This window comes from Bubalus kerabau, chromosome 4 (assembly GCF_029407905.1).
Source record: "Bubalus kerabau isolate K-KA32 ecotype Philippines breed swamp buffalo chromosome 4, PCC_UOA_SB_1v2, whole genome shotgun sequence".
Taxonomy (NCBI): domain Eukaryota; kingdom Metazoa; phylum Chordata; class Mammalia; order Artiodactyla; family Bovidae; genus Bubalus; species Bubalus kerabau.
In genome coordinates this window covers 138,048,930-138,070,066 of record NC_073627.1, presented here as the reverse complement: position 1 = coordinate 138,070,066, position 21,137 = coordinate 138,048,930, and the positions used below count along the sequence as shown (strand labels likewise).

General features: G+C 48.2%; 1 protein-coding gene across 3 annotated transcripts in view; it reads right to left on the bottom strand.

Moving 5' to 3' along the window:
• Positions 1-21,137, bottom strand: part of SLC25A37 (solute carrier family 25 member 37) — a 47,275-nt gene that overhangs the window by 7,363 nt on the left and 18,775 nt on the right. The gene's annotated exons all lie outside the window — the stretch shown is intronic.

The following is a 21,137-nucleotide window of genomic DNA, read 5'->3' as shown; positions in this document are numbered from 1 at the left end:
GCACTCACACACACCCACATACACAAACTCACATGGATTTCATTATACCCAACAAAGCGAGTAAACGATGAGGGGCAGGATTTGGAGTAGAAAGACGTGCCCAGACACTGGCAAGCTGTGTGAGTGCGTGCATGCCAAGCTACTTCAGTTGTGTCCAACTCTTTGTGACCTCATGGATTATAGACCACCAGGCTCCTCTGTCCACAGGATTCTCCAGGCAAGAATACTAGAGTGGGTTGCCACGCCCTCCTCCAGGCAAGCTGTGTGACTTCTGATGAATCCCTTAACCTCTCTGGGCCTTGGGAGCCTCAACGAAAAAAACAAGGTTGCTGCAAGCATCAAATGAAACAATGGGTCTGAAAACTCTTAAGAAATTCAGCGCTGTTAGTCGCTTGGTCATGTCCAACTCTTTGCAACTCCATGGACTGTAGCCCACCAGGCTCCTCTGTCCATGGGATTTCCCAGATAAGAATACTGGAGTGGGTAGCCATTTCCTTCTCCAGGGGAGCTTCCTGGAGAGACTCAGGGATTGAACCCTGGTCCCCTGCATTGTGGGCAGATGCTTTACCATCTGAGCCACCAGGGAAGGTGGCGATAAACTCAGAGACCTAGTCAAATAGAAGTATTATTATTATCCAAGGGTTCCCACTTGGTTCTCAAGACTTCTGTGTCCTCACTTATCTAAGTCCTCTGTGCTGTTAAAGTTCCTGTTCAGCCTCAACCATAAATCTCCTTGGAATCCTCCATCCCTCGCCCCCTCATCTCCTCTAAATACTTTTTACATTTCATCATTACAAGTTAGCACTGAAATATATGGTCATGTTCTTAACACATTAAAGACCGGGGGATTTTTGCAAAAACTAATGCCTGTGGAGTTAATACATGTTTTAACATCAACGCCTCCCTGAGTCCCCTGCTGGCCTGTCCCACTGATTTTGTACTTGCCAGTCTCCACAATCATGTGAACCAACTCTCTCTCACATCACACTGGTCAATAATGTGTTAATTTTTTCCTGGAGGCAGAGACCAGCCTTCCCCATTTCTGTCATCCCCATCATACCCCCCAGGCACTTGCGTAGGTGTGATGGTTAATCTTATATGTCAACAACCTGGCAAGGTCATAGTACTCAGGCTGGCTCCAACTACAGTCAAACGTGCTGCTGTGAAGCAACATTTTATAGATGAGATTAACATCACTTTATAGATGAGATTAACATTTGAAGTCAGTAGACTCTGAATACGGAGAAGGCAGTGGTGACCCACTCCAGTGTTCCTGCCTGGAGAAGAATCCCAGGGACAGCGAAGCCTGGTGGGCTGCCGTCTATGGGGTCGCACAGAGTCAGAAACGACTGACGTGACTTAGCAGTAGCAGACTCTGAATAAAGCAGATTACCTGCCACTGCATGGGTGGGCCTCGCTCAATCAGGTGAAGGCCTGAAGAGGGTAAAAAGACCAAACCCTGATGTCCCCCAGGAAGAAAGAATTTTGCTTCTAATCTTTGGTTATAACATCAACACATCCCTGAGTCCCCAGCTGGCCTGTCCCACTGATTTTGTACTTGCCAGTCTCCACAATCATGTGAACCAACTCTCTCTCACACACACATGCATGCACACACACACACACACACCCCCCATTGGCTCTGTTTCTCTGAAGAGCCCTGACCAGTACAGCAGGTAAGAAATATTTATGGACAAAGATCACCGGCTCAGTCCTGCAAAAGCAGCATTCTCTCCCCTACTCCTCTCCCCCAAACACATGCACAGTCTAGACTAGAGCATCTCCAAACTTTGGTAGGAATACCCTTCAACCTCCAGACAAAATCATACAGAAACTAATCTATAAAAGAGAAGAGCCTCTGACTGTAAATTAGACAAAATGCTCTGAGCCCTCCTCTCACTCCCCAAGCCAAAATCCACACCCCTGCCCCAGGAACCCTGGGGCTCAGAGGAACAATGTGAAAACCAAACTGGTGGTCATTTTCAGACAGGATTTTGCCAGCTAGTAAAACCACAAAGAAAATGGGCACACCATAGGCAAATTTTCATTTTGCCAAGAAAGGATATGAACATAATAGCAATATAAGCAACAAGCACCACTGCCCTGTTTTATAATCATTTCCTAAAAGAGAGAACTCTTTTTATTCTGGCTATGCTGCATGGCCTGAGGGATCTTAATTCCCCGACCAGGGATTGAACCCTTGCCCCCTCCAGTGTAAGTGCAAAGTTGTAACCACTGGACTGCTAGGAAAGTCCCAAGACAATTTTAATGCTTCAAAAAAAAAAAAAAAAGTCAAGACTACTTCTGATTACCAAATTGGTCTTTAAGTTGAATTTAGTTTTAATAAATACTAGTTCTCTCTCCTTTTTTTCTACCACAGACTAGTGAAAATGCCTCTGAACTAATCAGAAGAAGCCACCAGACACTTGGGCCCCACGTTCCCAGGGTAGACTGGACGGGGTCAGCGTCTCTGTATCTTTTTAACTGAGTTTTTACTCCAACGCATTTCAAAAGGCTTCCCAGGTGGTGCAGTTGGTAAAGAATCTGCCTGCCAATGCAGGAGACCCAAGTTCAATCCCTGAGTTGGAAAGATCCCCTGGAGACGGAAATAGCAACCCACTCCAGTATTCTTGCCTGAGAAATCTCATGGACAGAGGAGCCTGATGGGCTACAGTCCATGGGGTCGCAAAGAGTCAGACACGACTGAGCTTACACACACACGCATGCAATAATGGTGGACACAGTATAAACAAAGAAGTGGGAGTGTGTGCCAACCAGGGCGGTAGATGACTCAAAACCCAGGCTTTGCTCTAAAGTGCACTGCAGGCGGGAGCCAATAATGTACATGAAATGCAAAGTGCCATCCTTGGAAGAGGAAGATATGGTGTTTCAGGGACGGCAGAGATTCTCTAGCATTCAATTCTAAAGGATATTTGAAATTTCTCGAGTTTTACAGCAAATGAAGCTTCCTACTTCCCATGGCCTTTTCTGATCACTGCTCTGATAAAAACCAGGAGCCTGAGGCAGGAGGTGGTACAACCAGGTGGCCCAGAAGGCAAGCCCTGCTATCAGACAGAACTGATCTTATCACTTATGGTGTGACCCTGGACAACCTCTCTAAGCCTCAGCTTCCTCTTTCTAGAGAATGGCTGAGAAAATTAAATGCCTATTCCTATCCTTCTGGTTAAAGACAATAAGGGATTCGTTCAAGAGGCTAAGTAATATGGTTCTTGTGCATAGACTTCCAGAACATTCCACTGAGTTCCAGAAAGTTCCATGGAGGCGGGGTTGTCTCTGAGTCACAGCACACTCTAACGCCTATTATAGTGTCTAATCATGGGGTGCGTGCGTGCTAAGTCATTTCAGTTTTATATATATATATATATATATATATAGTTGTTGTCACTATATAAATTAATATATAGTTTAGTCACTAAGTTGTGTCCGACTCTCTGTGACCCCATGGACTGTAGCCTACCAGGCTGCTCTGTCCGTGGGATTCTCCAGGCAAGAATACTGGAGTGGGTTGCTGTTTCCTTCTCCAGGGGATCGTCTCAAACTAGGGATCAAACCCCTATCACCTGCATTAGCAGGTTGGTTCTTTACCACTAGCACCACCTGTGGAAGTAGGGGGGCAATAAATATTTGTTAAATGTACAGATAAGCAAACAAACACACCAGCAACTTCAGATACCAAGGAGGGTAAAGCAGTTCTATGTCTCTTACCGCCCCTAAATACAAGCACACTTTCCCGGAATTACCTGTCCCTCCCATCACCGTTTATATCTAGAGCTTTCCTCATTAATGAAAAATCCTCTTTGGCTGCATTTCTCAAGCCCAGAATGTGAGCCTCTGAACCACAAGGGAGCAGAAGCAGGCTGTCCCTGGGGACTTAGCTGGAGCCTGTCAATAAGAAGTGGCTCCTGCCATGCCCACTCCCAGAGGAGAGACCCGCCTTGGTGAAGGTCTGCAGCAGCGGCGCAAGCCTCCTCCCTCACGATTTCTAGCCTGGGTGGCAAGACCAGCGTACGGAGGATGGCCTTTCTCAGTCCCAGCAGACCCTGGCAAGCAAGGGTGTGGCCATGTGAGAAAACACACAGCACCGCAGTGAGGAGCCGAGAGAAGGGATCCTGGTCCAAGGCCAGTGGCCTTGGCTGTGGCATCTGTCTCTCTGGTCCCCAGAGTCTTCAACTGAGAAATGAAGGGAAGGATCAGAACAGGGGCTAATTATCAAAATCACCTGGGAAATGTCTAGAAATATCTGGGCATCACCCCAACATGAATTGACCCAAAACTTTTTTAATTGAAGTGTAGTTGATTTACAATGTGAGGTTAGTTTCAGGTGTCCAACAAGGTGACTCAGGTTTCATACACACACACACACACACACACACACACACGCGTGTGTGTGTCTGTGTGTTTAGTCACTTAGTCGTGTCTGACTCTTTGGAACCCCGTGGATTACAGTCCACCGGGCTCTGTCCCTGTGATTTCCCAGACAAGAATACGGGAATAGGTTGCCATTTCCTTTTCCAGGGAATCTTTCTGACCATGGATCGAAACAGCATCTCCTGCATTGGCAGGTGGGTTCAACCATCCTTCTATAAAAGGCCAGCTGGGTGTCTGCACACTCATTGGACTTCTCTGTCCTCAGGTGTTGGACTACTCAAGGAGAGGGCACATTCAATAAGCCATACCCAGAACAGAAGCAAGTGGCCCATGAGCACTGAGGACCCAGGGAAGCCCTCAGCCCATGTCAACTCCCCACAGCCAGGCTTGAATCCAGGGCCTCCTAAGTCCTGAGGCACCTTCACTTCTCCAATCTGCCTGCAGGGGGCACCCACTCAGTGTCAGGCACCAGGAGACAGCGAGGAAATAAATGGGCAAAGTACCAGATAAGGGAAGAATAACCATTTACATAAGATCAGGAAAGCAGTCTCAGAAGACAGACTGAGAGAAGCTCAAGGTGGGCAGAGGAAAGTGAGGCGGCAAGGACTGAAGCCAGAGAGGAGATAATCAGTGTAGCCTTTTTTTTTTTCCTTTTTCTGTGACTCTGCCTATAAAATGTACCAATGAGGGCACAGCATTTTCTATCTACCTGTCGGCCAGAGAAGGAGAAAAAGTTACGTGTGAGAGGGAACCACCCAAGTGTCCATCAGTGGATGAATGGATAAACAGAATGTGATAAACAGAATGGATAAACAGAATTCCACCCACACAGTGGAATTTTATTTATCTTAAAAAAGGAGGAAATTGTGACACGTGTTACTGTGCTCAATCTGTCCTGTCCGTCCGACTCTGCAACCCCACGGACTATAGCCCACCAGGCTCCTCTGTCCTTGGGATTCTCCAGCCAAGAATGTTAGAGTGGGTTGCCATGCCCTCCTCCAGGGCATCTTCCCAATCCAGGGATCAAACCTATGTCTCTAGTGTCTCCTGCACTGGCAGACAGAGTTTTCACCACTGGCATCACCTGGAAAACCTGACACATGCTACAACATGGGTGAACTCTGAGGACATGATGCTAAGCGAAATAAGCCAGTCACCAAAAGACAAATAGTGTATGATTCCACTTATATGAGGTCCTCAGTTCAGTTCAGTTCAGTCGCTCAGTCGTGTCTGACTCTTTGGAACCCCATGAATCGCAGCACGCCAGGCCTCCCTGTCCATCACCAACTCCCGGAGTTCACCCAAACCCATGTCCATCGAGTCGGTGATGCCATCCAGCCATCTCATCCCATGTCATCCCCCTCTCTTCCTGCCCCCAATCCCTCCCAGCATCAGGGTCTTTTCCAATGAGTCAACTCTTCGCATGAGGTGGCCAAATCATTGGAGTTTTGGCCTCAGCATCAGTCCTTCCAATGAACACCCAAGGACTGATCTCCTATAGGATGGACTGGTTGGATCTCCTTGCAGTCCAAGGGACTCTCAAGAGTCTTCTCCAACACCACAGTTCAAAAGCATCGATTCTTCGGCACTCAGCTTTCTTCACAGTCCAACTCTCACATCCATATATGACCACTGGAAAAACCATAGCATTGACTAGACAGACCTTTGTTGGCAAAGTAACGTCTCTGCTTTTTAATATGCTGTCTAGGTTGGTCATAACTTTCCTTCCAAGGAGTAAGCGTCTTTTAATTTCACAGCTGCAGTCACCATCTGCAGTGATTTTGGAGCCCCCAAAAATAAAGTCTGACACTGTTTCCCCATCTATCTGCCATGAAGTGATGGGACCAGATGCCATGATCTTCATTTTCTGAATGTTGAGCTTTAAGCCAACTTTTTCACTCTCCTCTTTCACTTTCATCAAGAGGCTTTTTAGTTCCTCTTCACTTTCTGCCGTAAGGGTAGTGTCATCTGCATATCTGAGGTTATTGAGGTCCTAGAGACCTCTAATTCATACAGACAGACAGCAGAATGATGATCTGTCAGGAGTTGAGGTGGGGGAGCGGATGTGGGGAGTTATTGTGTAAAGGGTAGGATTTGGGGTTTTGCAAGATATAGAGTTCTGTGGATGAATAGTGGTGATGGGAGCACAACAATATAAATGCACTTAACGCCACTGTATAGGACACTTAAAAATGGGTAAGATGGTACAGTTGACGTTATGCATATTTTACCACAATCTTTTAAAAAGGCAGGGTGTAAGGGTGACTAGAAGGAAAAATAACATGAATGAATGAAGAGGCAGAGAGAGAAGGCAGAAATTAGAATTAAAAAATAAAACAACAGAAACAGAATTTCACCAACTGCCATTCCCATCCTGGGGTTTCAATTTCTGCCTAGTTGTCCAGCTCTCCTATTTCCATATCATAAACACCCATTCATTGCCTTTTAATTCTCCTCTCTTGGAAATTCATAATGTACATTAGTGCGTCCAGGACTCTGGAAAGTTCTGCAGGAAAGTCGACTGTGGAGCTTTGTTTCAAGGCACTTCAACATCTGTCTTTGGCCATGGAAGCCTCTTCTCTCTGAATGATGGGCTGCACCTTACAGAATACGCTTGAGAAAACACAGCTGTGGCCAAGGGCACACACCCTGGAAGCAGGAAGTGCAGAGATCACTCATGGGGTTAGCAGGATCCCCTGGGGAGCCCCTGCAGAAAATAGGCAGCAGGGAACAGCTTGGAAGACCAGACCTGAGAAGGGGGATGCGGGACAAATGAGCAGGAAGAGCCCTGTGCTGCTTGGGAGGGAGCTTTACTCCATGTCAATCTGCATACTGCTTTTGCTCTCAAAAGGGCAGATTCAAAAGAATCCACCTGCAGTGCAGGAGATGCAGGAGACACAGGTTCAATCCCTGGGTTGGGAAGATCCCTTGGAGAAGGGCATAGCAATCCCTTCCAGTATTCTTGCCTGGAGAATCCCAAGGACAGAGGAGCCTGGTGGGCTACAGCCCACAGGGTCCCAAAGAGTCGGATGTGACTCAGCATGCACCCAAGATTAGCAGACTGGTTTTGCCATTCAGTGCATCTGATCTAAGCAAGCATCCCTCCCCGCCTGGCCCCACCCACTGCCCCCATCCCCCACAGTCCCAAGGACTAGAACATCAATTCTACAGGAAGACTCACATCAATGATATAAATACTGTATTTATTGAATGGGCTCCATCATGGCCAGCAGGACTGCAATGGAGGGGACAAGCCCCTTCCTCAAATTCTCCCCCAAGAAGACAGAACAGGAAAAACCCTCCTTGCAGGCCTGCTGGCTTATAGAGAGGGCAGGGAGGGAGTGGAAAATGTGTCTTCTGTCCCAGGTGAGCTCCAAGGATCGTATGACATGGGCTTCAAGTGCTGGGTGGAAAGCAGAGCTGGCTTAGCACCTACCTTTTCTGCTGGGAGACTGTGGCCTAGAATGGGAGAGGGACTTGCCCAAGAGTCACAGGTCTGTGTCCCCCAGAGAAGAAGAGGACACGTTGGACCCGGGAGGGAGCCCTCGGACCTCCCAGCATATCCCACAAAAGACAGCCCAGCCTGGCCCCAGCTCCCACAGCATCTCTGAGCCATTGTTGTCCACCTGACCTGGACACAGCTGGGGATTCCCAACATTTCTTTCTGAATCCCTCAAAAATAAAAACCAAGTAATAAGAAAACTTCCCCTAACATGCGGCACTTCCGGGACCAGAAAAAGATAATGGGAAATCTATCCATCCATCCGTTCAAATGCAGTTGCCACGCTCCTCCTCGGAGGCAGGCGTGATAGGGAGGCAGGCAGGGAGGGGTGTGCACAGGGCTCCAAGTTCATGGTGTGAACGAACAAACATGATGAGTGGGCACTGCTCCCATAAAGGAACGAAGGCTGCACTCCAGAAGGTCACTCAGGAATCTCTGCTCCAGATGCCTTCCGGGAAAAAGGATAAAAGGTTTAAGCACCCAGGAAGTGCTAGGAAAATGCCAAACAATATTAGCATCTGCCGCCCAGTGGCTGTTTCAGCATTAGAAATCAAGTTGGTGAGTTTAATTCCCTCCCATCTGCCAAATGTTTCCAAGTAGTGCTGACATCATCAACAAACCACAAAGCTGGACTTCAGGACCCGCCCCCAACCCTCTCCCTGTTTTCTAAGCCCTTCAGCCACCCACCCATGGGTGCAAGGCCTCCCCCTGCAGCCCATTTCTACCCACGGTCCATCCACGGCACCATGTGTAGGATCTATCTGCTGTGGACGCCCCAGCCCCCTTGCACAGCTGCCTGGGCCACAGACTGCAGCCAACAGCCAGTTCCCACGCAGGCCAGGAGGGAAAGGCTTCTTTGGGGCACTTTCTAATTTTTTTAGCTTTTCTTTTTTGTGGGGAAAGGATTGTCTTCCGGAGCAAAGCCACAGACCTCATCGAGGGCTTGGAAAGCCCTATCTCGCCTTCCAGAATCCTTAGGAGACATGTACAGCAGATGAAGAAACCCAAACCACATCAAGGGAACTAACGCACAGTAAAACTTTCAGCACTTGAGTTCAAAACAGCGGCGTCCTGACTCAGACGGAACCTGTGGCCCTATTATATTCATTACAGGGGATGGACTCCTGGTGATGCTCCCTACAGTCACACCCTGGCCCTTTGAAAACATGTGCAGAAATCATAAAAACTCAGGCGTGAGGATACTGCCAGCATCACTCCCCACACATGAACCAGGATCGGAGCAACATAGAAAATCCTGTAAGACCAGGGTTCCCAAACTCCAGGGCTTAATGCCTGATGATCTGAGGTGCGTGCCTGTGTGCTAAGTCGCTTCAGTCGTGTCCGACTCTTTGGGACCCTATGGACTGTAGTCCGCCAGGCTCCTCTGTCCATGGGATTCTCCAGGCAAGAACACTGGAGAGGGTTGCCGTACCCTCCTAGAGGAATCTTTCCAACCGAGGGATTGAACCCGGGTTATATTTCCAAGTTCAAAATTCCAAATGGTGTCTTTTTATGTCTCTCAAGTTGGCAAAAGTGTATACATAGGAGAATATACTTTATTTATGTTATTTTTTAAACAAAAGGAAAACTTAGGAACCAGAAAGAGAAAAATGACTCCTCTAAAGCAGCCCTTCCTTGCTTCCCACACCCTGCAAAAAACAGGGGGCTGTTGGGAGAATACATATCAGAAGCATGTGGGGGTTGGTATATGGGGAGGTCCAGGCATTTGCATTCTGAAAGCCTCTGTTGAGAACCCCTACATGGGAGACATCATTTTGCTGACGAAAGTCCAGACAGTCAAAGCTATGGATTTTCTAGTAGTAATGTTCGAATGTGAGAGTTGGACCATAAGGAAATCTGAGCAAAGAAGAACTGATGCTTTGAAATTGTGATGCTGAAGAAGACTCATGAGAGTCCCGTGGACAGCAAGGAGATTAAACAAGTCAATCCTAAAGGAAATCAACCCTGAATATTCATTATTCAGAGAAGGACTGACACTGAAGCTGAAGCTCCAATACCTTGGCCACCTGATGCAAAGAGCCAACTCATCAGGAAAAGTCCCTGATGCTGGGAATAAAGGAGAAAGGTGCGGCAAAGATGAGATGGTTGGATGGCATCACCGACTCAATGGACATGAGTTTGAGAAAACTCCGGGAGATAGTGAAGGACAGAGGAGCCTGGCAAGTTGCAGTCCATGGGGTCACAAAGAGTCGGACACAACTTAACAACTGAACAACAACAACATGGGAGCAGCCAAAGGGTCAGCTCACTGGAAAACCAGGGAGAAAAGGTGAACAGAAAATGAGGTGAGAGGGGGTGGGAACACGTTTCCGGCTAAATCAGGCATCACTGTCCCTGCCTCACCTATGGGAAGGCTCAGACCTCCCAGAGTTTCAGGCGGCCCCAGTGTGGGGGGAGGGTGGGTTCACACACAGGGGAGGACACCCTCAGGCCCAAGCTGCCTTTTCACTTATTTCCCATGGGGCCCAATGTTCACCAAAGGCACACTCGCTCTTTTCATCAGACCAACCAGCCTCATATGCTCCTGATTATCTGCTGCCTCTACAGCTCAGGGCCTGGACTGTGAAGGACCCCGGTCATCTGTCATTCACACACATCGTCAGAACACAATCCTGCACGTTTCAGGCCCACTAGAAGTGTACTTAATAAGTGCTGGTATTTATAGAGACAAAAGGATTAAGCGATGATACCACTAACATGTGGAACCTAAAAAATAATATGGATGAATTGACTTATAAAATAGAAACAGACTCACAGACATAGAAAACAAACTTATGGTTCCCAAAGGGGAAAGTGGAGGAGAGGGATAAATCAGGAGTTTGGGATTAACAGATACACACTACTATATATAAAATAGATAAATAACAAAGACCTACTGTATAACACAGGGAATAATATCTTATAATAAACTGTAATGGAAACAAATCTGAAAAAATATATATATATATATTGCTGTACACCTGAAACTAACACAACATTGTAAATTGCATAGTAAACTAACACAATGTTGTTAAGTCAACTATACTTCAAATAAAACAAAACAAAACAGGACTAACTGAAGAGCTTCCCTGATGTATTTGGTAGAAATACACAAATTCCACCAAGACAACCCAAATCAAGTTCCTCCTTGGCCTCCCAGTGAAAAAGCCACAGCACCAAATACTACTTCTCTTAGTAACAGGCCACAAACCCCAGAGCACCTTCGACCCAGAAAGGGTGGCCGAAGAGGGGTTAGTTGAGCTACACCTGGAAAGAAGGATGGTATTCACACTGGCAAGAAATGGAGCTCTCATTGTAATCTCTTTCACACTATTTGATTTTTTGACTTAGCCGTAGGTGTCACTTTGATTGAAAAGAACAAAATGTAAACAGAGCAGAGAAAGAGAATATTCTAGCCGAGGGTGCTGTGAATGGGCTAGTGGGTCTGGGAAACGGAGGCGGGCCTGGCCAGAGGGCATGCGTCAGGGGATGCAGCAGTAAGATGTGGATGGAGAAGGATCCTGAACTCAGGAGAGTGGCTGAACCCTAGATGATGGATAAATACACGTTTGCTGGGGCTTCCTGGGTGACTCAGCAGTAAAGAATCCACCTGCCAATGCAGAAGACTCGGGTTCCATCCGTGGTCCAAGAAGATCCCCTGGAGAAGGAAATGGCAGCCCACTCCAGTATTCTTGCCTGGCGAGCTCCATGGACAGAGGAACCTGGCGGGCTGCAGTCCATGGAGTCCAAAAAGAGTAAGACAAGAGTTAGCAGCTAAACAACAACAACAACACATTTGCTGGCTGGGAGAAAAGGCAGGTCGGGGCTGGACTAGGGGAGGCCCTGCCTGAAGAGCTTGCTATGGTGTTTGGAATTTACTTTCCAGTCAAGTGTTTTCCATGGTTAAGTCCCTCACTTGACACAAGAGTCGCACAGAAGGCAAGCGAGCTGGGATCTGCCACATCTGGGAGAAGGCACCAGGCAACAGAAGCCCTCTCGACCAGGTCCCGCGTCCCGTTACAGGCTGCAAGGCCACTGTAGCAGCAAGACACGGAGGTCTCCCTCCCCGACAGCAGCTCACAGCACAACCTCGCCTGCCCGTGGCTCCAAGGATGCCATTCCCACATACCTTTATCTTGGGAGCCAAACCTGCTTCTTCTTCCCTTTCTCAAGAAAATTCTATAGCAGAAGGGAGGATGGAATAATCTGTACCTGGATCAGATCCAGTGTACCTAGGACATGCTCGGAGCACCTAGTTGGTGCCCCGCCCAAAGGATTAAATTACCTCTGCTCTAGAGGCAGCCAAATTCCCAAGATTACAGGTAACAGGGTTGGAATTTCATGGGTGGGACTGGAGATCTCACTGGGAAACAGAGAGGGGGTTGCAGGGAGCACTGGGTGCAGGGAAAGGCTGGACCACTGGTCACTGCGACCCACCTCGCCTGGCTCTAGTAAGACAAGCTAGGGCTGCTTGGGAGTGACCTGGGAGCGTTCCTGTGTTCAAGCCGCATATGCGGCAGGAAGGACTGTGCTGTTGCTGTTTAGTTGCCCAGTCGTTTCCGACTCTTTGGGACCCCATGGACTGTAGCCCGCCAGGCTCCTTTGTTTCTGGGATTTTCCAGGCAAGAATACTACAGTGGGTTGCCATTTCCTTCTGCAGTGGATCTTCCGGACCCAGGGATCAAACTCATGTCTCCTGCATTGGCAGGTGGATTCTTTACCACTGAGCCACCATGGAAGCTCTGAAGGGCTGTGTGGCCTTAGGCAAACTGCCTTACTTCTCTGAGCCCCAATGCCTCTACACATAAATAATTATAATAATTAAGCAGTCACATCACCAGCTAACTCTACCCACTTAACAGACAAAGAAACTGAGGCATAGTAGGATAAGCAACTGGCCCCAAGGTCACAGAGTACAGAAAGGACTGGAAGTCAGATGGACTGGCTCCAGACCATGCCCTTAACCACCAGGCTACACGACCCCCACCTCATGAAAATGTGGACTGGAAAGGTCACTTAGGACCTGCAGCTTCTCCCTCATCTCTGATGTGCCCTGCTTCTGTGCTGTGCTTAGTTGCTCAGTAGTGTCTGACTCTTTGTGACCCCAAGGACTGTAGCCCACCAGGCTCCTCTGTCCATGGGGATTCTCTAGACAAGAATACTGGAGTGGGTTGCTATGCCCTCCTCCAGGGGATCTTCCCAACCCAGGGATTGAACCCAGGTCTCCCACAGTGCAGGCATGCAGATTCTTTACTGTCTAAGCCACCAGGGATGCCACCCCACTTCTACAACTGTGCTAAGTCACATGTACACCAGCTCAAGTACACAACCTTTTAAAGATCGAGTAGCCTTGATGCCTTAAAGACACCTAAATCCTTGATGCTGAAGTCCACGAAGGGCCAGGGGCAGAGGGTTGAGGGGTGGAGGTCTCTATATCCAGGCGGTACTTACAGGCCGTCAGAACCTAGTCCCTTGGAGGTCACAGAGCATCATTGTTCTCCAACTCTAGCCATCAGCCTCACCACTAGGCTCACACAGAACTGGGTACTAGCAGCTAGTTCAACATGAACTCACCTCTCTCCTGGAAAAGACCCTGAATCACCTGTCCATTCAGGCTGTGGGCTGGAAAGACACCCTGACCGACAATGAACGTTCGGCACTCGGTCAGGATTCAAAAACACATGAGACGAAATGCTCCAGTGGCCAGGCTGCTTGTAAGGAAGAATTTCACTCACCTGGCCTCCCAGAGGCCTCCCCAGACTCAGTGGCCTTGTCTATGTCATTGGCTTAAAAACACCCCACCCACAAGTGAGGACAAGACATCAGAGGCAGAACTGGAAAAACACCTCGTTCTCCCAAGTGTTCTGTCTTCCTGGCATCTGGGCAAATTTGCTAAGCCACCACTGCGCACTGAAGAAGTTTTTTTTTTTTTTTTTTTTGAAGAAGTTTAATACAAGTGTCCCCATGGAAGTGACCTGGGAGCACATGATCACGCCCCTCCCCCACACTCAGAGCACCAGCACATTGACTGTGTGTGGAAGAAGCAGAGTCCAGACAGTCCCACTCCCTACTTCAGCCCCCAAAGCTCAGCCATCACCTGTTCTGCATGACAGGGGTGGGGAGGGAATTTCCTCTGGGCTTCCATCTGATTTCAGAGTTCCAGCTCACACAATGCTGCCTGGCTGATGGGGGAAAAGTTCTGTGACTTGCCTAAGCTACCAGAGGTGGTCACCACTGCCCCAGGACAGGACAGCTCTCCAACTCCCAGATCCTGCACACCTGACCCTCCTTCAACTATTATTTTGCTATAAAAATCCAAATCAGGGAATCTCAAAGAAATTTCATTCAGTCAGACAGTGCCTGGGGTCTGAAGTTCATCCATTCAGTCACCCATCACATACTGAGCCCTGACAACATGCCAGACTCCAGTCTTAGGATCTGGGGACACAGTAATGGCCCCATCCTCAACCACTGCACTATTTTTGAGCTGCACACCTTTGGCGAAGTTACTAAAATTCTATGCCTTTCAGTGGCCTCATGGGATAAAATCTCTACTTCATATGCTTCTGGGAATGAATAACAAACACGTGTCTCTTGTGTCTCCTGCAAAGGCGAATTCTTTACCACTAGCTCCACCTGGGAAGCCCAAATGAGAAGATATAATAAGTACATTACTTTGTGGGCATCACTTTGCTGACAAAGGTCCGTCTAGTCAAAGCTGTGGTTTTTCCAAGAGTCATGTACGGATGTGAGAGTTGAACCATAAAGAAGGCTGAGCACCAAAGAATTGATGCTTTCGAATTGTGATGTAGGAGAAAACTCTTGAGAGTCCCTTGCTGCTGCTGCTGCTAAGTCACTTCAGTCGTGTCCGACTCTGTGTGACCCCATAGACGGCAGCCCACCAGGCTCCCCTATCCCTGGGATTCTCCAGGCAAGAACACTGGAGTGGGTTGCCATCCCTTAGACAGCAGGAAATCCACCCTGAGTATTCATTGAAAGGACTGATGCTGAAGCTCCAATACTTGGCCACCTGATGCAAAGAGCTGACTCTTTGGAAAAGACCCTGAAGCTGGGAAAGATTGAGGGCAGGAGGAGAAGGGAGCGACAGAGGATGAGATGGTTGGATGGCATCATCAACTCAATGGACATAAGTTTGAGCAAACTCCTGGAGAAGTGAAGGACAGGGAAGCCTGGCGTGCTGTAGTCCTTGGGGTTGTAAAGAGTCGGACACGACTTAGCAACTGAACAACAAAAAGGCACATTAACCACCTAGCACAGTAGAGGAGATGCTTGGTAAATGTGACCATTACTAAAAGTTTTTGTAAAAGGGCTCCAGCAAGTATGGAATCACCTGTGTTAATACAAATGTCTTTGAAATATCGTTAAGAACCTCCACCCAAACTAGCTTAATCTTGCCTAGATAGGAGATGTGGGTATTTTTCCCTGCTTGCTCATAAATGGCTGTTTGGCACAAAGGATGTTCATTACAGGCTTGAACTGAATCATGAAGACTACAGAATCAGATAGGCCAGAAATTAAACAGAGCCCAGGGTCCCAAAAGGAAGCTACCAGCCACAGGGCACTGAGGACTCCAGGCCATAGTTCCTACAACCTCACAATAAAGGGACAGGACACTTTCCTAGAAGTCCAGTGGTTAGGACTCTGAACTTCCACTGCAGGGGGCACAGGTTTGATCCCTGGTCTAGAACTAAGATCCCGCATGCCACACAGTGTGGTAAAATAAATAAAAATAAAGGGCTTGGGGCTTTCCTGGTGGTCCAGTGGCAAGAAATCTGCCTGCCAACGCAGGGGACACAGCTTGATCCCCCTTCTGGGAAGAATCCATATGCCATGGAACAGCTAAGCCTGTGCAACACTACTACTGAGCTTGTGCTCTAGAGCCCATACTCTGCAACAAGAGAAGCCTGCGCACCGAAACTGGAAAGTAGCCCCCACTCACTGCAACTAGAGAAAGCCTGCAAGTAGCCACGAAGACCCAGCACAGCCAAAAATAAATAAATAAATAAATATTTTTAAAAAAGAAATAAAGCAATAGCAATGGAATCCCCACTCTAACCCCCTCCGACAGAAAGAGGCTGGACAAAGGGGAGGTGGCCCTGTGGTTTCCAATGGAGTCCAGACCCTCAAAGACCAACGGAACAGGCTCTGGAGCCCCACGTGACCTACATCCGGGCCCCGGCAGCTTCCTCCTCCCACCTTTGCACCTTTGGCAAGTTACTCAATCCCTCCCAGACTGTTTCCTTCTCTGGAAATGGCACTCATTGCAGCAGCCACCTTCTAGTCTCTGTGAAGATTAAAAAATACAATGAATGAAATTTGCCTGAGGTCTGGCATCCAGCTGCTGGGGCTTTTACTTACATTTTTGGTTCTTTTTGATGGGGGTGTTAGTCGCTCAGTCGTGTCTGACTCTTTGCACCATAGACTGTAGCCTGCCAGGCTCCTCTGTCCATGGAATTCTCCAGGCAAGAATATTGGAGGGGGTAGCCATTCCCTTCTCCAAGGAATCTTCCCAACCAGGGATTGAACCCAGGTATCCTGCACTGCAGGCAGATTTCCTGAGCCAACAGGGAATTCCCAATTTGGTGGGGGTGGGGAGGAGATAAATAGAAATTCCTAGGAAGACGTCATTTTTACTTAAATTCCTTTAAAAGATGACCACCTCCTAGAGAAGGGTGCCCCCAGAATCCACCCTGGTTGGAAGCAACACCCCACAAATCACTGCCTATTTGGATGAGATGACCTGAGCCATTGTTGGGAGTGACCGGCAGCCCTTATGTTCTCACTGCCTATCTTAACAGAAGAGAATCTGAAGCCCAGGAAAGTGAGGGGATTTGTACATAATAGCCTCTAAGGGTCTCGGTCCCTCCCACCCACTCCGTTTCCACATTCACCTTCCTTTGCTCCCCAATTCTAAATGAATGGAACTTGCTGCTTACATTAATCCTGATTATATAAGGAAGGAAACTTGGAGAGTCAAACAGGAGGGAGGGAAAAGCTAGTGTCAATTTACACTGGTGCAGAGGGCCCAAGACGAAAGAGCTGCAGAAAGTTCACTAGGGGCCCAGGACAGTTCAGACCATTAACTGGTGCTGAAGTCCAGGGCCCCGGCAATGGTAAGGCCCTTAAGTGCCAAGGTTTCCTGACACTGCTGATTGGCACCCATTCCTGCAGGGTCACCACAGGGTAAAGGTCCTCCCCAGCACTCAAGCACCCACAACCCTCTGAACTGCAGAGAAACAGGAAGCCGAGGCCACACTGAGCTACAGGACTGGGCACAGGGCATCTGCTCCCTCCACTGTGCTCTGCCCATAGGTGGGGCAGGCTCTCAGGCCCCTCAGATTCTGGGCATAAATAAACCCACATGGTACTGCCGGGCACAGATATTCCAGAGAAAGGAGAGAGTCCTGTGCTGAGTCAGAAAACCTCAATTCCCATCCAGCTTTGCCAACAAGTCCCTAAGGAACTCCTGGCTGGGTATCCACAGGAATTCCCACCAGCAGGTAAACCCGAGATGTGGGAGATTTCCTCTGTCTAGTCACCTATCCATTACAATTGCAAATACTTGTCCAATGAATGGGCTTCCCCGGTGGTGCTAGTGGTAAAGAACCCACCTGTCAATGCAGGAGACAGAAGAGACATGAGTTCAATCCCTGGGTCAGGAAGATTCCCTGGAGGAAGGTATGGCAACCCCCCGCCAGTATTCTTGCCTGGAGAATCCCATGGACAGAGAAGCCTGGTGGGCTACAGTCCATAGGGTTGCACAGAGCTGGACACAACTAAAGTTGACTTAGCACGCACACACATCCAGTGAATAGAGTCAATAGATGATCTCTAAGACTAAGACTTAGTCTGATCTTAGATGATCTCTAAGTCTTAGAGATTTTAAGTCTTAGAGTCTCTAAGTCTTAGATGATCTCTAAGTCTCTTTTTGACTTCTAACATTCTAAATCTATAAAGCCACTAAAGAGTCCTTTGGAAAACAAACGCTTGAGAGGGGACGTGTTTAATTTGATGTGTGCTTGTGTGCTCGGTTGCTAAGTCATTTCCAATTCTTTGCAACCCCATGGACTGTAGCCCACCAAGCTCCTCTGTCTGTGGGGTTTTCCAGGCGAGAATACTGGAGTGGGTTACCATTTTCTTCTCCAGGGGATCTTTCTGACCCAGGGACTGAACCTGCATCTTTTACATCTCCTGCATTGGCAGGCAGATTCTTTACCACTGAGCCACCAGTAAATGTACGCTACGTTAGATACTATACATCTATACTATAGAACCGCGGCTTAAAAACACTTGTATTGGACTTCCCTGGTGACACAGTGGATAAGAATCCACCTGCCAATGGAGGAGACACAGGTTCCATCCTTGGTCCAGGAAGATTCCACATGCCTCAAAGCAACTAAGCACACGCACCACAGCTACTGAGCCCAAACACCCTATGCTCTGCAGTAAGAGAAGCCACCATAATGAGAAGCCTGTGCCCCAAAACAAAGAGGAGCGCCCCTCGCCACTACTAGAGAAAGCTCACACAACGCACCGAAGACCCAGAACAGCCAAAAATAAAATAGAGACAAATAAAAATTTAAAATGCTGTATTAAAAAAAAAAAAAAAGAATTTCAGCAGAGATTAGAACCCACGTACATTGCCAGTGGGAGTGTAAAAAGGTGCAGCCCCTATGGAAAACAGTATGGAAGTTCCTTAAAGAATTAAAAATAGAAACTACCACATGATCCAGTCATCCCACCTCTGGGTATAGATCCAGAAGAACTGAAAGCTGAGTCCCAAAGACATATATATATATATACACCCAAGTTCACAGTGGTATTCTTCACAATAGCCAAAAAGTGGAAGCAACCCAAGTGCCCATCCATGGATGAATAAATAAACAAAAGGTGATATTATCCATGCAATGGTATACTGCTGCTACTGCTGCTGCTAAGTCGCTTCAGTCGTGTCCGACTCTGTGCGACCCCAGAGACGGCAGCCCACCAGGCTTCCCTGTCCCTGGGATTCTCCAGGCAAGAACGCTGGAGTAGGGTGCCATTGCCTTCTCCGGCAATGGTATACTATTCAGCCTCAAAAAGGAAAGAAATTCTGACAAGTGCTACAACACAGATGAACCTCAAAGACATGATGCTAAGTGAAATAAACTGGTCACAAAAAGACAAACACTGTATGATTGCACTTAGATGCGGTATCTGGAATAGTCAAATGCAAAGTGACAGAAAGTAGAATGGTGGTTGCCAGAGGGCTGGGGACAATGAGGCGATGCTGTTTAATGGGGACAGTTTCGGTTCGCAAAGAGGAGAAAAGTTCTGGAGGTGGATGGGGATGATGGTTGTACAGTAATGTCGATATACCACAGTAGTGAAATGCACACTGAAAAAAGGCTAAGATGGCAAGTTTTATGTGTATTTTAACCACAACTTTTAAAATTTTAAGACATTTTTTACATTTAAAATAATTTTTCTAATAACCACAATTTTTAAACGCTAACAATCTAATCAATAGCTCACTCCACATGCATTTCTGAAATCACAGTCTGAAGTCTGGCCACAATCCAATAGTTCCCTGAGGTTTCCTTGAACACCTGGGAGAGCAGTTTGGGGTTTGTTTATCTGTTTGGTGAAGGTGGTCGGGGGTCTCAAATGCACCATGTAATCCCCATGGACACAGTAACATTCCCAGCCTTGAGGAAGTACCTGGAAATTCCACCCAGGACGGAACGAAGGCAGAAGCTTTGATGGAAGATAGAAAGGCTTTGGGGCTTCCCAGGTGGCACTGTGGGAAAAAACCTGCCTGCCAATGGAGGAGATGCAAGAGACATGGGTTCCATCTCTGGGTTGGGAAGATTCCCTGGAGGAGGGCATGGTAATCCACTCCAGTATTCTTGCCTGGAGAATCCCATGGACAGAGGAACCTGGTGGGCTCCACTCCATGGGGTCGCGAAGAGTCAGACACAACTGAGCAACTAAACACACACACAACAGAAAAGCTTAAGATGCAGAGCTGGGATGCTCACCCTTTTCCACAGGCTGACCCCCAGCCTGGATGATGCAGCACTTCCCTGTCCAGTACACACAGGCCTGTCCCAGCCCAAGGCCATCATGCCAGGAAGCACTATCCCACCTGTTCAGGTGTGGCAGTAGCTGCCAAAAACCAGCCACACATTTGTATCTGAGAGACTGGATGACCACGCAGGTGGTTCCTGCCCTACCTTCAGAGCCAGGGAGCAGAGGTGGCCCCCTCAGGGCTGTGGGTAACAGCTCTCCCGGATCCACCCTGGATGGACTCAAGAGAGCTGGGTACCTCACAAGCCCCATGCACGGTTCCCCAGTCAAGAGTGGTCCTGCCAGCTTCTGCAAGACCGGCTTCCACACCCTTCCACAAAGACCACACCTTCCAAAGGAAGCCTCACGATTAGCCTGTTATCCACAGGAAAAAAAAAAAGCCTTTTCAAGGCTACCCTGTCGCCAGCCTTCTCTTGCTCATTCCTCTACTACTAATTATATCAGGTGATGCGTCTGCATGCCTGCTTCCTATTAAAGTCTGAGAGAAGCACAAAGGGAGAGGCAGCCTCAGATGCTGTGATCTCTGTGCCCCAGCACTGTGCTTTACTGCAAAAGACACTCAAGAACTGAGGGGCTTCCCTGGTGGCTCAGTGGTAAAGAATCTGTCTGCCAGTGCAGGAGACACGGGTTCAATCCCTGGTCCCGGAGGATCCCACATGCCACGGGGCAACTAAGCCTGTGGACTACAACTATTGAGCCTTTGCTCCGCAACAAGAGAAGCCACCTCAATGAGAGTAGCCCCTGCTCGCCGCAACTAGAGAAAAGCCTGCATATCAACCAAGGCCCAGCACAGCCAAAAATAAATAAACAATAATAATAATCAATGGAGGAGGGTTCTGAGGTACACTGTATTTCATTCACAAAGCAGGCATTTTAAGGCCCGGATGCACTCTCCTCCCCAAACGGCCATCTGCTTGCTGAGCATCTATGTCCCATGGAGCGAGACATTTCATGTTTTCTGGGGCCTAACACGCAGGATAAGAGCCCAGGATATGAGCCCCATGACAGCCAAGCTCCAGAGTTGAGGGGAACACCAGAGGGCTAAGGACAGGCCGCAGGGAAATTTTCCAGACGTTACTGAAGCCAGATTTCCCACAAACACTGCTGTCAAATCAGCTCCGTAAGGCTGAATGATTTACGTGCAGGCAGGGCCAGG